Source organism: Bactrocera dorsalis, chromosome 3, assembly GCF_023373825.1.
Source record: "Bactrocera dorsalis isolate Fly_Bdor chromosome 3, ASM2337382v1, whole genome shotgun sequence".
Classification (NCBI taxonomy): domain Eukaryota; kingdom Metazoa; phylum Arthropoda; class Insecta; order Diptera; family Tephritidae; genus Bactrocera; species Bactrocera dorsalis.
The window spans coordinates 34,819,966-34,836,453 of NC_064305.1; the positions used below are offsets into that span (position 1 = coordinate 34,819,966).

Sequence of the window (16,488 nt, forward strand, 5' to 3'; positions counted from 1 at the left end):
GTTCCTCTAAATTGATAAGATTGTCAATCTGTATATAGCTTTCCAAAAAGTATTTCTTTAAGCTTACACTTATTGCGACACCACCATATTGCCACAGTATTATGAGCTTCTTTGGTCCGTAACCTTAACAATGTGGTCCGAAAGGTGGAGATTAAGGAACACACTCAGAAAAAGGACCTCATCTGTTAACTACCGTTCGTATACGTCAATAAAAAGAGCTCACATATGTATATCTAATAGCTTTCGTCAGTTAAATGCAAACGTTTCCTAAAGAGTCCCGCTATACTTGCTTCACCTCCAAATATTCGCTTGCTTGCTTATCGTGCTTGCCTGTATTTGTCAGTACATTTTTCTAGTTTATACTTGTTTATTACCATTGGGTTATTTGCGGCTCGACACAACTGAAAATTCACTTTTTTCTGTTCTGCATTCTACCAAATTTGTCGGCACGCAGAGATTTTAGCGAAATTGTTGCAGTACGACCGAGTTTATCACAGTTAAGGTGGCAGCTGCTCAACGCGCCACTATTTTTACAACCACTCGTCCCACATTTTACCCCTTTTGCTGTGCAAATTTTATTTTTTTTTATTTTTATCATTATTTTTACTGTTATTTGTGTTGTGTTGACTATGATTATCTCTTCCGGCTCCAGCCTGGAAAGACCGAGAATAACTAGCATACGAAATAACGACCACTGTCACAATTTAATCTAATTTCAACTTTTGGCATAGAAAATTTTGTCAGCCTTCTTTACTTTGATTTCTCACTTTGTTTAATGGTTTTTGAGGCGAAAATTAGAGCACACGTCACTTTGAGGTTATTAGTGATCCTCTTCAACAAGGAAGTACAAATAAAGCGTATTTGTATCTGAATAAAAAATAGTTTCTTTCAGAGTTTAAAATTGATATTATGAGTAGAGGTTTGCATTTCTTTTTCGAAGAAGCTGATGTTCTTTGTTTCACCAGGCACTGAACATAAAAGGCTCCACATGAAAAGGAAAGTGGTACAGAAAGATTTTTAAGATACGTTTTTTCAGCAATGTTACTGGTCAGAACATTATAGCGGAACGACTGTATTGAAGTTTTAAGAATAAGACTTAGCCTTTGCCTGATTCTCAAATTATTTCAAAATTAGTCCATTAGTTGCAGGACAGCTCTCATAAGATCATTAATAACATAAATATCTGGCTTTTTGCGATTAGTAAGTAGCCGTTGGAAGTCCTGTTTCTTGCAGCTTGAAACTAAGTTATCAATAGCTCTTTTGAAACTATGTCAGAAGAAGATATAGGTCTAGTAAGAGGCATTGACTTATAAAGAAGACCGAAGATCTTTCAGATGATTGGTCCACTTTTAATGGGTTAGGATTACAGAAATGTTAGCAGCTATGGCCTGATTATTTCAAAATTATGTATGTAAATCTTACAAGATAACTTATGGCACATTAAATTCCAACGATTAGGAATCCAAATCAGTAAAAAAATGTCTAACCTCAAATTATAGATGCCGAAGGTCAGAAAATAATCCGCTGTGGTACACGAAGCGTCAATTCGGTGTAACCATAAGCCTATCACATATAAATTTTTCAGTTCAAATCCAAAAATCACGTCTCTAAACTCCGGTCTATGAAAAATATTGAGTTAAATGTTGTTTTGATTTAATTCGGAACTGTGCCGATACAATCTGAGAATGTTTATCGATATATGTCAATATTTTGTCATATTTCATGCATTTATAAAGTTCATATATAAATTACAGTTAGAAAAGAGAATTCTACAACCTCACTAAGTGGTTAAATGCTTCGTCCGTATCCATTAATCTTGCGCTCGCAGAATGGTGTGTTTGTTTGTACCCAAGATTCGATATAATCTTTGAAGTGACTAGGTTTCACATACTAAAAGGCCAAATATGTGGTGATCTCCATGATTTATTAGACGCTTCCTTCTTGCATGTGAGCTGATCGTGTTCTGTCGGCGACCGGTGGTTGCACATCTGGTCTGAAGTCAGACGATGGAAAGTCAAGTCAAACACACAAAGTTTAAAAATCTAACCAAATCAGCTGAAAAGTTCTTAGTGAGAATGCCAAAGAAGAACTGGTCCAATATTTTAAACCGAGTTTTGTGATAAATATTGATTTGTCTGAGTTTAGTCTTCTTATTGAAAAAGTGGGCATGAACGAGTGAGTGATGATCGCTTTGACTCATCTGACGTTGGATATATGAAATAGGAAGTGTAAAATAACAAAAGAACGAAGATCAGTCTATGTACACTAGACCTTTCTTGTAAAAGAGCGGCTCTTCTAGGAGTATTTAGCATTTCTTTGCCACATATAATTCGACTATTTATTTCCCCAACCGATTATCCTTCCAAATTCGGTTAAAAAAATTCTTGTTACCTTCAGCAATTACTAATTTATAACTCTCCAACTTTGGTCTCATTTTATTAGCTTACTCCGTTCCTACTGACTTCATTCGCCTTGCTTATCAATTTGCATATCATCAGTTTTGTTGGCTTTTGTTTATTTGCAAAGTAATAACCTCATCAAACAGGGTAGCTGCGAGCGGATAAGCTGTGAGAGAGGCCAACGTCATTAAACCTAATGATTTTTTTGTTTCTACTTAGCATTCTGTTGTAGCAATGACTTGGTTGCAGGCAATATGGTAAGTGATGAAAATTAAAATAGATAAACACAACAGTTACAAGTTGAGAGGCACGTCAGCGGTGAGGAATATCTCACCTAATATTTCTTTATTAATGACACTCGGCCAAGTCGTCGCCTTGACGGTACTAAGTAGGGAAATTAAACACCACTGGGTCCAGCGCGCACTACCGAAAACAATAACAAAAAGAAAGAACATGTGCGCAAGAAAATGACATGTGGAGGGATAAAGATAACCTCAAGCATAGTACTTGAACTTTGCTTCGAATGTCCTGCGCAAAAAGCAGCCACTGCCACATAGTACCGTTAGAATGCCAAGAAATGAAGGCCACAAAAGTAAAATTTTCTGTTTTGCTTGGCAACAAAGAATGCTTATGCTGTAAAATGTAAGAAAAAATGGGCAACAAACCGGCAAGGATAACAATATGAACAGTTATAAAGCAGATTAGTGCCTTTGTCGCGAAACGTAGCAACAACAATTATATTCATAATAATTAACGCTACCATCAGCAGCCATACAAAATGCGATCATTATGATCATGACCAATGGACTTGCTGATGACCGACAAAACCGAACAAACGACAACTGACGACTGATACTATTGACTGCGGAGGTGAAAGAAACTACGAAAAAAATTACTTCGGGTGAACCAAAAGGGATAAAATCTTTGCCTTGGTCATTAATCTTTGCCACATTTTGTGAAGACATCTTGCCGGGAAAAATTTTCCGTATCAGTAACGTTTGAATTGGTCAGATTGTACGGCAGTTATATTCAATAGAAGTCCATCATCGACGGTTCTAACAAACTACCATCTTCTTAAGAAAAAGGACGCGTTGTCAATTTTAGATCGATATCTCTAAACCTGGGCTGTTGTAGTTCACGTATATGCAGACAGACGGATGTGATCTAATCGATTCCACTCGTCACGCTGAACAATCATTACATCTATGTATGTACATTTTATAGGGACTGCTGCTGCTTCATGCTGAGTATACCTAAAAAGTAGAGAGTTCTCATGCAGAAGTTGATTTACTATATAATCAATAAATCAGAATCTCGGTCAAATTTGATCCTGTGCGCTGTAGTTGCTATACATGTAATTTCCCGATCATATCAGGCCTCGAATAGGTGGAGTTCTCTGGAATTACTCTAGTTGACTTTTTCGTCGCTATTTTCACACTTGTATCTCAATTACAGTGAAGACCTCAAACTATAATAAAGTGATAATATAAAAAATTTTGATAAACTCAAATTAATGAACAGATGAACTTGTTCATTTTCTTCTTTAGTGACGTAGACAATGCTTACGAGGTCATAGCCGATTTAACAATAGCGCGCCAGTAGATTCTCCTTTTCGCTACGTGGCGGCGAAGGGAGATTCCAAGTGTAGCCAAGTTTTTCGTCACTTGATCTCTCTAACGGAGTGAATGTCTTCTTTTTCCTCTGCTTCCACCGACGGTTAGTCTATCGAATATTTTCAATGCTGGAGTGCTCTCATCCACCCTGATTGAAATATTTTATTAAACTTTTCTCTCAAACATCCCTAAGGCCGACTCATTAGATGTTAGACTTAAATTATTATATTTTTGTATTGAATCATATTCAATATTTTGTCGCCCCGCCCTTATTTTTTAACACAACCTTTATTCTATCAGGCAAGCTTTGAATGCATTTTTGTACCATGCTGTGCAGTTCGACGTTATTTGTCCAGACATCTTCAATGTTCCGCTTTAAAATGTCAATTGTTGTGTTACTTCGTTCATAGACCTTTCGTTTAAGATATGCCCAACATTTCTCGATTGGATTTAGGTCCGGAGAATTGCCAGGCCAAGGCAGGACTTCCAAATGCAATTCATTTAGGGCATTCATGCTGTTTCTAGCTGTATGGCATGGAGCCCCATCTTGCATAAAGGTATATTCATCTGGCGGAAAGTTAAGTTGGTTAACATAAGGCATCAACGTATCTTTAAGTACAGATATGTATTGAACAGATCGCATTGTGCCTTCAATGAATTGTAGGGGACCAGGACCTTCTGCAGAAATGCAGCCCCAAATCATCATTGAAGGCGGGTGTTTTACCCTGGGAAGAACACAGGAGCTAGAATATCGTTCCCCCTTTCTTCTGCGAACGTAATTTGCCGTCTCAGTCACTGCTTCCAAACGACATTCATCGCTAAAAATAACCTTTAAAAAAATGTTAAATACATTTTTAATATGCTTACTCTTGTTAGTTAAAAAATAAATAAAAAACGAAATAAATTGAAAAGAATGTAAATATTTTAGAAACGTACCTTGCTCCAATATCTTGAATCATAATTTTTGTTCAGCTGAGCCCACAATACTCGACGTCGTCTCATCAAATCCGTTAATTTTGGCTTCTTCGCTGGTTTTCTGCATTTTAAGCAATTTTCGTAAAATCTTCTGCGTAGAGTATGAAGAGATATCTTAACACCAGCGCTTCTAATGTTTTGTAAAATACTTTGCGCTGACGCTGTTCTATTTTTCAGCGCTTTTCTTACGATTAGGCGATCTTCCCTTCCACTTGTTACTCTCTTTCTCCCGCAGTTTGAGCGATTATTATCACTAATCATATTCTCGTTAGGAACTTCAATAAGCTTTTTCTTTATTTCAGCCACTGATGTTTTGGAAATACCAACAATTTTCGCAATTTCTGAGTAGCTCGAAGCTTCTTCTTTCAAAAGAGCTACAACTTTCATTTTCTTTTCTGATGAAATGTCACTTTTCCTACCCATTTCCTTTATAAAAACTTCAATTAGGAAACGAACGTGTTTTTGACAAAGATTTATTATTTTTGTACTTACCTTTTTTTTTAATATATTTATCTTTCTTTAGGCAATAAATTTCGACACTATTCTTAATTATTTAAAATTATAATTTACGAAAAATCAGCGTAATTCGTTCTCCCACTTGGTAAAAAGTGAATGATCAACATTAAAAAAGAGCACTGACGCCAAGAAAAGAGCAATATAACGGTAATCTTACTCAATATTTCACATTCTAGACATATCTACAAAAAAACAAACACATGGCTTACCATGTTTGCTTAAGTGTTTGAAATAAAAGCGAATGGAGTTGCCACAATCGAATGAAATATTAAAAAGCTTTAAATTGTTGCTCTCGTTCGTAATTTTTTGGACAAGTACTGTATTTTGATTCACTTTGGGTTCGGGCCACCAAAAGAAAGCCGCATATTTGCATGATAAAAGTAAGTGGACTTCTTTTGCCGTATTATTGCGCCTCTCTCTCTGTACTTTTTCATTTGGCTTCACTGCTTTTCTACTCATTTCCTTTCATTTTTTAATTATTCGCATGGGCATTTAACAAAAGCAGCCGTAACAACAGCAACAACACCAAATAGAATGAAACGTATGCAGCCGAAGTGCTGATGCGCGATGAAATGTGCTTTAAATACACAGAAGCATAAATATTTGGCGAGTAGTAAGGGACGACTGTGACTTGAAGCTAGCTACTGTTTGTGGCAGTTGCAATAAGATGAACACTGCCAGATGGTGCGAATGCAGCTGTATATCCTACTATAGTGCTTAATTGTAGTGCAAAGGCTGTCCAAGCGTTTCAGCGGGTTGATGGTAAAGGTCATTAATTAAAGTATTTTACGGGATTATTCATTGAAATAAATTTACATTTAAACGTTTTACGTGAAGTTGATGAGGTAGAAATTTTAAAAGTATGTTTCATTTTTGATTTTCTTATCGAGAGCAGGAGCTGTTTAGTTAATACAGTTCTTCATTCATTGCAAAGTTTTCTTCATATATTAAAGAGGAACGTGGAAAAAAGACGGTCGAAGTCACCTTCGTAGATTTTATTTAGAATAGAATATCTAAAAGTGTTTGTTATTCCAGATGCACACCTTAGCCGACATCATATTTTGGGAAAGAAAATGAGAGTTGTTGCAAGAGACTAAGTTCAGTAAGTGTGTATTTAGGTTAGGTACTCACTTTCAACTTGGTAGTTTTTATTATTATTTATTTTCACAACTTGGAAGCATTCCAAAAAGCTTTTCACTTAAATTTCTCTTTGCTAAATTTTCGCATCCTAAAACAGCACAGTTAATGACTCACTGCGATGTCCAATCGAGAAGGTAACAGCTTTTACAATAGAAAATAGCCACATAGAAACGCTTTTGTTGAGTTTAGGAAAAATTGCGAAATTTTAAATTATCCATTCTTCAGCTCTTTTTTTCAATTATACTGCGCTATTTGCTTTTGGTTTTGTGCATAATTACGAGTGTAAGTCCTTTCTGGATGCGTACCGCTTCACTGACGCGGCGGTAATAGCAGCCAGTCCACACTTTGCGTTTTCACAATTTCTCTGCGAGACTAATTTTCGGCATATGCGCGCTTATTATTTCGAGAAAAAATGGAATAAATGGAGAGAAAGGGGGCAAAAATTAAACGCATACACACCTTGCATAAGTTTGGAGTGTAAGAAACAATGGAAAAATCCTTGGCGAGTTTGTTAAAGCGGTAAATTGCAAAGGTACCGTTAACTTAATAAATCGAATTTATAAATAAGAACAGCGGCTTAGCGCGAGAGAGCGCAAAGGTAAATGAGGGAAATCCTTGTGCTATAAAATTAAAATGTGCAACCACTGTTGGAGACAAAGCGAGGTAAGCAATGAGAATTTGCTTGACTGCACTCGAGAGTTGAGAAAGTTCTCATAAGTAAATGGAAAGAAGGAAAACAGAAAACGTTAACTAAATGAAAAGTTGTAAGTTCTTAGTAAAAATTTCGTACATTTTCAACAAAATCAGGAAACATCACTTTACCTGCAAGTGTTGGCTATAAACCTAATAGTTTTAATAGTTTGCGACTTGTCGACAAATCCTTTTTTTGAAATTTAAATAACAGAGACAATTTGTTTTTTTTTTGTCCAAATGATCCGTTTTATATGCTGCTGCATCAACTGCTCATAACGTTTAAAAAAAAAAATTTCGGTAGACGTTTCCATACGGAAATGTCAACATATTCTGCTATAAGAATTAAGAAGGTTAGTAATTAGAACTGGAAGTGTTGTGGATTTAGCGAAATTCTGTATCAGCTCTAAATTCTAAATCAGACTATGTTCTTTCAAGGTTAGATTTCAATAGTTACTTTCAGATAAGTGTACCCTCTTGGTGCGAATTCATCACACATTGATGAAGTCCATTACCGTTAAACTTTACTTTATTAAGACCTTTGACCGTAATAACGATGCCTTCACTACTCGGCGAGGATGTCCAGTACTAACCAAAATTAATTTGCAATTTTTTATTTATTAATTTTTGTCACTTCGGTACCGTGTCACCACTAGAGATGAGCGATATTGCGATTTTTAAATCACTGTGATTTCAGTGATTGCTAAATATTTTTAAATCACTGTGATTTTATATTGCTATTGCGATCGCAACTAAGTCGACGTTAAAACGGAGACCTTTTGTTGTTGTTGTTGTAGCGGCAGATTCTGCCGATTTGACAGTGTTTGGCCGAATACAAGTCCGGGTCCCGTCCAGTTACGTACACCCGACTGTTGTGGGAACGACTGAACCTTTTGTCGTTATTGGCGGTAAATTCTCTTTTGGTTCCTGTAATTCGAGTCAAGTTTTTACGCCTTTCTTTTCACTATATTTTCGAAAATGTTGGAGCGGTTCGGCTACCTGACACTTAGAGCGTATTGCATAGTTCATTTGTATGTTGGTATGATGGTTTCAAACATTTCTTAGAAGGAATTACCATTAGTGTGGTTGATAATTTGTTTGTTTAGAATAACCGCTTCTAATATTTTCAAAACCAAATAATTAACGCGAGTTTCCTAATCTTTGGGAAAATATTAAAAACCCGTAATTTTTTTATTCCATATTTTTTCTGAAATTAATTAGTTACAATTCTTGTTTTCAACACAAAAAGCTTTCAAATTTGGTTTTAACAATAACTAAAATTAAAAATTTTATTAAAACAAATTAAAATATTCCATTTTGATTATATTTCATCTTCACTTCTTTTCCTTGATACATTTTCTGTCATTATTAAAAATTATAAGAACGTTACACTCAAAATTTCAAACCGCTATGACGAAAAATAGCATATACGATATATACAATATCCAGAAGAAAGTTGTTACTTTTCTGCTATTTGCCATTGTGATCGTAATTCACAGGTTCGAACTGCTATCGTAAATCACAGGTTCGAACTGCGATCACAGTTTCGAACTGCGATCGCAATTCACAGGTTCGAACTGCGATCACAGTTTCGAACTGCGATCGCAATTCACTGGTTCGAACTGGATCACAGGAAGCGAACTGCTATTTATAAAAAGTGATCGCAGTTGCGATTTGTGATTTTTCAATCACAGTGAAAAAATCACTAGTCACCACCTGTTTGCGGTTAACAGACTCACGTCGTATATCTATATATATAAAACAAAGACGGGCTTGTTCGAACACTTATAACTCGAGATCTGCTGAACCAATTTTCATCGTTATTGATTAGTTGGATTTGTCTCCACCCCCAATAGTAGAATACATATGTATTAAAAACAATGAGAACTCGATAAAATTGGATAATTCCAAATAGTCACTTTTTTCCATACAATTTTTCTTTAAATTTTTGTTTGTTTTGTTTTTCAATATTTTGATTTGTTTAATTTCGGTCGCTTGCTTTTTTATTCCGGCTATTCAAAAGAAAAATTATTGAAAATTATTCAGAGAAAACTTTACGTGTGTTTCACCCAAAGAGGTCAATTCCTGATTGTAATTTTTTACGAAGCCACGAAGAGTTTGCCCTAATATCGGTCGGCGTTTGTTTTGCCATTAACGTATGGCAGCCCAAGGCAAGGCAAGGCAAGAAGTACTCCCAGAATGCGGTGACATACGTGCGGACGACTTTTCAAACAACAGTTGAGATGTTTGATTGACTTTATCTTGAAGCAACGTACATATGGTGCTGTTGGATGCTAGATGTACTCTGTTGAGTGGCTAAATAGAGGTTTTTGGCACGCACACATTCTTCTTTGGATGGTGGATGATGGTTACACCAGATCAAATTGATGAAATCATTTCTCCGGAAATTCCTGATGTAAAGAAAGATCCAGTATTATATGAAGTGGTGGAAACCAATATGGTTCATGGACCTTGCGGACACCACAACCCCACTTCTGTTTGAATGTCTGTCAATAAATGCACGGAACAGTATCCACGTACTTTTCTTTCGGGAACCCGAACAAGAAATGGTGGATATCAACTCTATCGGCGTCCCTCACCAGATAACAGAACTTTCAGCATTCAACTTAGAAGAGTGAATATCGAAGTTGACAACACATGGATCGTAGTATATTCACCATTATTATCCAATTCATATTCAAAACTCATATCAGTGTTTAGTATTGCAGTTTGGTGAAATCGATAAAATACGTTTGTAAGTACGTCACCAAAGGAAGCAATACGATACGGTCGATACGTGAACTGCAATAAAGCGCTCTATAGGATATTTACTTTTGCAATTCATGAACGTTTTCCGACTGTTGTGCGTCTCGCAGTTAATTTGGAGAATGGGCAAAAGGTGTATTTCAACCCAGAGAATACAGTATAGCCAGTGGAAACATCGCCAGCAACAAAATTAACATTGTCGAGTTTTTTCTCAACTTTCGTCAGTGATCCGTTTGTGAGAACATTGCTCTATTCGAAAATACCTTGATATTATACATGGAATGCATCGTCGAAGCAATAGTTACGCAGAAAGCAAGGCCAACCAGTAGATTAACATCCAGGTGTCTAATGCATTAGGACGAATTTACACAATCCACCCGAAAAACGACGATTGTTTCTACCTTCGGTTGCTATTGATTAATGTACGCGGTTCAACTATATTTGAGTCATTGCTTACTGTGAATGGTTCGATGTGTGCAAGTTTTGGAGAAGTAAGCCAGCGATTACAAATGCTGGAACACGCTAATCACTGGAATGAAAATGAAGTTCGCATACTTTTCGATATATACATCGACATTGTCAAAGACATTTTACATCGTCTTCGCTAAAAATTGGAAATGGTACAATTTCGGTTGATACTTCCGGTGGCTCGATATCAATTCACGAAATATGAACTCATCACAAATGTTCGGACATTGTTTAAATTATCGTAACTACGATTCCTTAAGTGCATGCGCAATGTTAGCTGCCAAAAATACCGATGTTGTTGACTTAAACTGAAAGATTCAAAGTCAAATTCCGGGAGACTTGCGCTCATACAAATCGATCGATCGCCTTGACAATGAAGACGACGCCGTGAATTATCCAGTGGTATTTCTAAATTCTTAGGACAGGCTTGGTATGCCACCGCATCATTTGCGTCTCAAAGTAGGATCCGTCGTTATTATGTATTGCAATCTTCATGCGCCGAATACAAGGGGGCAGAATGCTTGATTCTACGAATTCCTTTGAGTTCTAACGATTTTCCATTTCAGCTCAAACGTATTCCGGCATAAATAAGGAAATGCAATGTTTTTCACACGGCCGTGGCGTGCTCACGAGTTGGAAAACCATCTTTTCTGTACACCGGAACAGAAACTAAAAAAATGTTGTTTATACAGCTGCGTTACATTGAAAAATAAAAAATAAAATGATAAATTTAACCTTCTTTTCATTTCAAAATACATAATTTCACGCAGGACAATGGCTGCGGGGTCAGCTAGTTACACATATAAATATACTGGCGCTTATATGTACGCGTACTATAGGCGATCACTGTTTGTAGTATTTTCACAGCTGGTTGCCGGTTAATAGACTCCATCATGCCCAGCAAGCATGGACTGCGGCGATAAAAACTAGAACAAAAACAACAACTATAATAGTAGTTAGTTAAATAACAAGAAAAAAAGGTGCGTGGAGTCCCTACGCGCGGAAGAAGTTATACTTCTTAGTGATATTCAGAAGCAAAATGCGAAACAATCATACATACATATATTATGTCGTTTGCACATTGTCTGTAAAGCAAATGTTCTACAAAAGCATATTTCTATACTTAAACAAAATTATTAGAACCATCGTATGTTTCTTACATGCATAACCAAACCATACTTAAGTCAGCGCAACCTAAGTGTCAATGGTGGTGTTGGTGGTAAGCGCTTGGAAAGTCAAGATGGTACCACAGGTTCGAATCTCGACCGAATAGATTTATAATTTTTTGCTTTTAATACCGTATACTATACAAATAAATATTTTTCTTACTAATAGAAATTGACTTGCATGTTCATACATTCATATATACTTATATGTACATATATTTGCATACATTGCCGAACAAATAAATCACAAGCATACAAACATACATATGCGTACACATATGAATATGTCACCAACAAGAAATTGATCTTCACAAGTCAATATGGCAGCCAAATTGGCGAAGAACAAGTGTAGTAAATTTTACAACAAAAACAGGCGCAAATTCCACAAGCGCAGGCGCTTCATTCATAAAAACAGAGGCCGTAACATCTCCCCGAGCATGCCTTTGCCAACAAGTCGTTTTTTCGCGAAGATGGCAAAAGCTAAAAATCATAAATTGCACAACTTTCTGATGCTTCTCGTAAAAATCTGCGTCGATATGTATTCACGATCATACGTATACATACATACATATTTACGCATGTTTGTAGGCGAAGCTGCTACAGCGTCAAGGGGTGACAATCGGAGGTCATTACTTTACTTATGCCATAGAAATTCTATTGCTACGAATATGGAAATGACAACGAAATAATGCAAATATGCATATTTCTAAAGGTCATTAATTTTTTTGAAGAAATGAAAGGAATGAATGATCCTGAGAAGTATAGTCTTAACTTTTCAACGGCCAACGCATAGTATTTCAACCAAAAGGTATTTATTCATTAAAATCACCACTCAGAAGTCGTTTTATCCGTTGTAAGCGAACGATTTTGGAAGAAACATCATTACTAATATGCCACAAGACAAAATTAGAAATGAACTTCTTAAACCTCACGCTGCCAGATAAAACGATATACCTCGTCATCGCGGGTCGATTTCCAAAAATGGAAATAAAGACACACAGAAATGATTCCGTGAAGTATAGTATTAATTTTTCAACGGCCAACGCAGAGTATTTCAACCAAAAGATACGCAAATTTTTGAGAATTCGCAGAAATGAAAGACAAACGAAAGAAAAAAGAGTATACCCAGTGGAACTTGGAAAAAGTACTTTTTAGTTTTGAAAGTACTTATTGGCTATGGAAGATGAAAGTGATTACTTCGTAAATTGATGGTATGCCAATGAAGAAAAGGTTTATAAATTTAATTCAACCTCGCTACTAAGCCGCTTACGATTTCAGCAAATTGTATGCTTGTACAAATTTCTGTTGTTGTATTCTCGCAGATCATGTTGAATTTTATTTAAATTTCACTTGAAAAATAAAACTCATTACCAACCACAATACGATTTCAGTAAATTGTATGCTTGTACAAATTTCTGTTGTTGTACTCGTAATTGATATGTTGATTTTTTTTTTTTCAAGAAGTAACGGCCTTTTTTGGTAAACGTTCTCGTCCATGAAGTTATTTGTCACTTTAAAGAAGAATTTTGTTTGTGGGCGTTGCAAATAAATTAAGCAATAAATATAAAGTGCATAGAAATAAAAGTGGAGATATATATATTTATATACATATATAGTTATCAAGGTAAGTACTAACATCAAATTTTATTAATCATTAAATACTAGCTGACCCCGCAGCCGTTTTCCTGCGTGAAATTATGTGTTTTGAAATGAAAAGTAAGTTAAATTTATCATTTATTTTTTTATTCAATGTAACGCAGCTTAATAAAAAACATTTTTTGGTTTCTGTTCCGGTGCGTAAATGTAGAGAGAAGATAGTTTTCCAACTCGTGAGCAAGTCACTTATTTTTGACCGTGTGAAAAAAATAGCAGTTCCAAATTTATGAAACATATTCAGGCAACTATCCTTGTGTCCTGATGATTCTCATCTCAAATACAATTTTTCTGGAGACGGAATCCGTTTGAACTGGAATGGCAAATCGATAGAACTCAAGGGAATTCGTAGAATCAAGCATTCTGCCCCCTTGTATTCGATATGTGCGTCACAATCAGTCGGGTTCCATTACACAGTTTCGGCGCATGAAGATTGGGAAACATAATAACGACAGATCCTAGTTTGAGACACAAATGATGCGGTGGCATACCAAGCCTGTCCAAAGAGTTTAGGAATACCACTGGATAATTCACGGCGTCGTCTTCATAGTCAAGACGATCGATCGATTTGTATGGGCGCAAGTCTCCCGGAATTTGACTTTGAATCTTTCAGTTGAAGTCAACAACATTGGTATTTTTGGCAGCTAACATTGCGCATGCACTTAAGGAATCGTAGTTACGATAATTTGGCCAATGTCCGAACATTTGTGATAAGTTCATCTTCCGTGAATTGCTAAAGGGAAGATGGAATTGATACCGAACCACCGGAAATACCAACCGAAATTTTACCATTTCCAATTTTTAGCGAAGACGATGTAAAATGTCTTTGACAATGTTGATGTTTATATCGAAAAGTATGCGAACTTCATTTTCATTCCTTGCACACATCGAAGCATTCACAGTAAGCAATGACTCAAATATAGTTGAACCGCGTACATTAATCAATAGCAACCGAAGGTAGAAATAATCGTCGTATTTCGGGTGGATTGTGTAAATTCGTCCTAATGCATTAGACACCTGGATGTTAATCTACTGGTTGGCCTTGCTTTCTGCGTAACTATTTCTTCGACGATGCATTCCATGTATAATATCAAGGTATTTTCGAATAGAGCAATGTTCTCACAAACGCATCACTGACAAAAGTTGAGAAAAAACTCGACAATGTTAATTTTGTTGCTGGCGATGTTTCCACTGGCTATACTGTATTCTCTAGTTTGAAGTACACTCTTTGGTCATTCTCCAAATTAACTGCGAGACGCACAACAGTCGGAAAACGTTCATGAATTGAAAAAGTAAATATCCTACAAAGCGCTTTATTGCAGTTCACGTATCGACCGTATATTCACTCTTCTAAGTTGAATGCTGAAAGTTCTGTCATTGTTATCTGGTGAGCGATGCCGATAGAGGGGATATTTTCAGTTTGTGTTTCCGAGAGAAAAGCACATGGATAGTGTTTCGTGCATTTATTGTCAGATATACAAACCAAAAAGGGATTGTAGTGCAAGGTCCATGAACCATATTGGTTTCCACCACTTCGTATAATACTGGGTCTTTCTCTGGATCAGGAATTTCCGCAGAAATGGTTTTATCAATTTGATGGTGTAACCAACATCCACCATCCACCGTCCAAAAAAGAATGTATGCGTGCGGAAAACCTCTCTTTTGCCTTTTAAAACAGTACATCTAGCATCTAACAGCACCACATATACGTTGCTTCAAGATAAAGTCCATCGAACATCATAGCTGTTGTTTGAAAAGTCGTGGTGTGACATCGTGACGATCGCTTGCTAATTGACCGCGATCCATAATACCGCACGTATGGCATCGCATCCTGGGAGTACTCGGTCATGTGCCTTGGACTGCTAATGTAAGTTGATGCCAAAAAGAACGCCGACAGTAGCAAATTTCAATCTGTAATTGATCACTGTGTGTGCAACACACGTAACATTTTCACTGAATAATTTTCAAATATATTTGAAACAAACGACAAATTTGAACGATTCAAATAATTGAAAAACAAAACAAAAAATTGAAAAAAAAAATGTGTATGGAAAAATTTAATTTTTTGGAATTGTCCAATTTTCCGACTTTTCCTCACAAAAAGCATACAGGTTTATTTATTTTTAAACCTTTCCCGATCCCCACAGAACATTCTCTGAAATTTCATCAAGATTGGTGTTACGTCAAGCGACCTATCTACAAATTTATACCTGATATAAAAATAATAAATGAATTATAAAATGTTGAATTATAAAAATTATAAAAATATTGAATTGTTAAAAATTAAATTAAGAAAATCTATTGTATACTTACCTTACCTTACTTACCTCAACGTAATCTATTACAATATTGAACATATGTAAGTTGAAGATAATGATATTTACCCCTTTTTTAATACATATTTAGATTATAACTACTTTAAGCCGTTAGTTTTAAGTTAGGCTTAGCCATTAGATTAAGTGAAATAAAGAAGCTATTGTAATCGAACCGTACAACCGAACGCACGCGCCTTTTTCGTTACTCGCAATTAATAAGTATTTTCGCGACAGGTAATTGGGGAATTTAAAATTGCGCATCCCTAAATAATTTTCGTGTTTCAAAAACGCTTGAAACTTTTTATGGCGCCCGAGTAGGGACAAGTGCGTAATTAGAAAAATAAAATTTTTTTTTTTTTAAACTGAAATACAATTAATAGTGGTTTAAAAATTCTTTCGAACCAATTACCTGTTCCGGCTTTCGGCTTTCGGTTTTCGGCTTGACAGTGAAATTAGTGAAAAAATATATAAAACAAATATAACCCCAAAACACCTTAAACACATAAAATAAAAAAGAAAAAAGCCGAAAAGGCAAGGCATATATGTACATATACAAAAAAAAAAAAGTGATACTTACGTACATACATACAAATACTAAGGTGTTACTTTAAAAGTGGAGTGATCCCTATATGAGTGAAGTGATACATATGTGCAGCAGCAAATCGTTGAAAACTAAACAAAAAAAAAGAATAAAATTGCCTATAATAAATAAAAACTACATACCATACATACGTGATACAGAGTGTGTGCTAAAAACAAAGAAAAAATTTATACTTACCTGTGCTAC

General features: G+C 35.8%; 1 pseudogene; it reads right to left on the minus strand.

The window, feature by feature from the left end:
- Positions 1-12,560: 12,560 nt before the first annotated feature.
- Positions 12,561-12,759, minus strand: LOC125777965 (small nucleolar RNA U3; annotated as a pseudogene).
- Positions 12,760-16,488: the final 3,729 nt, after the last annotated feature.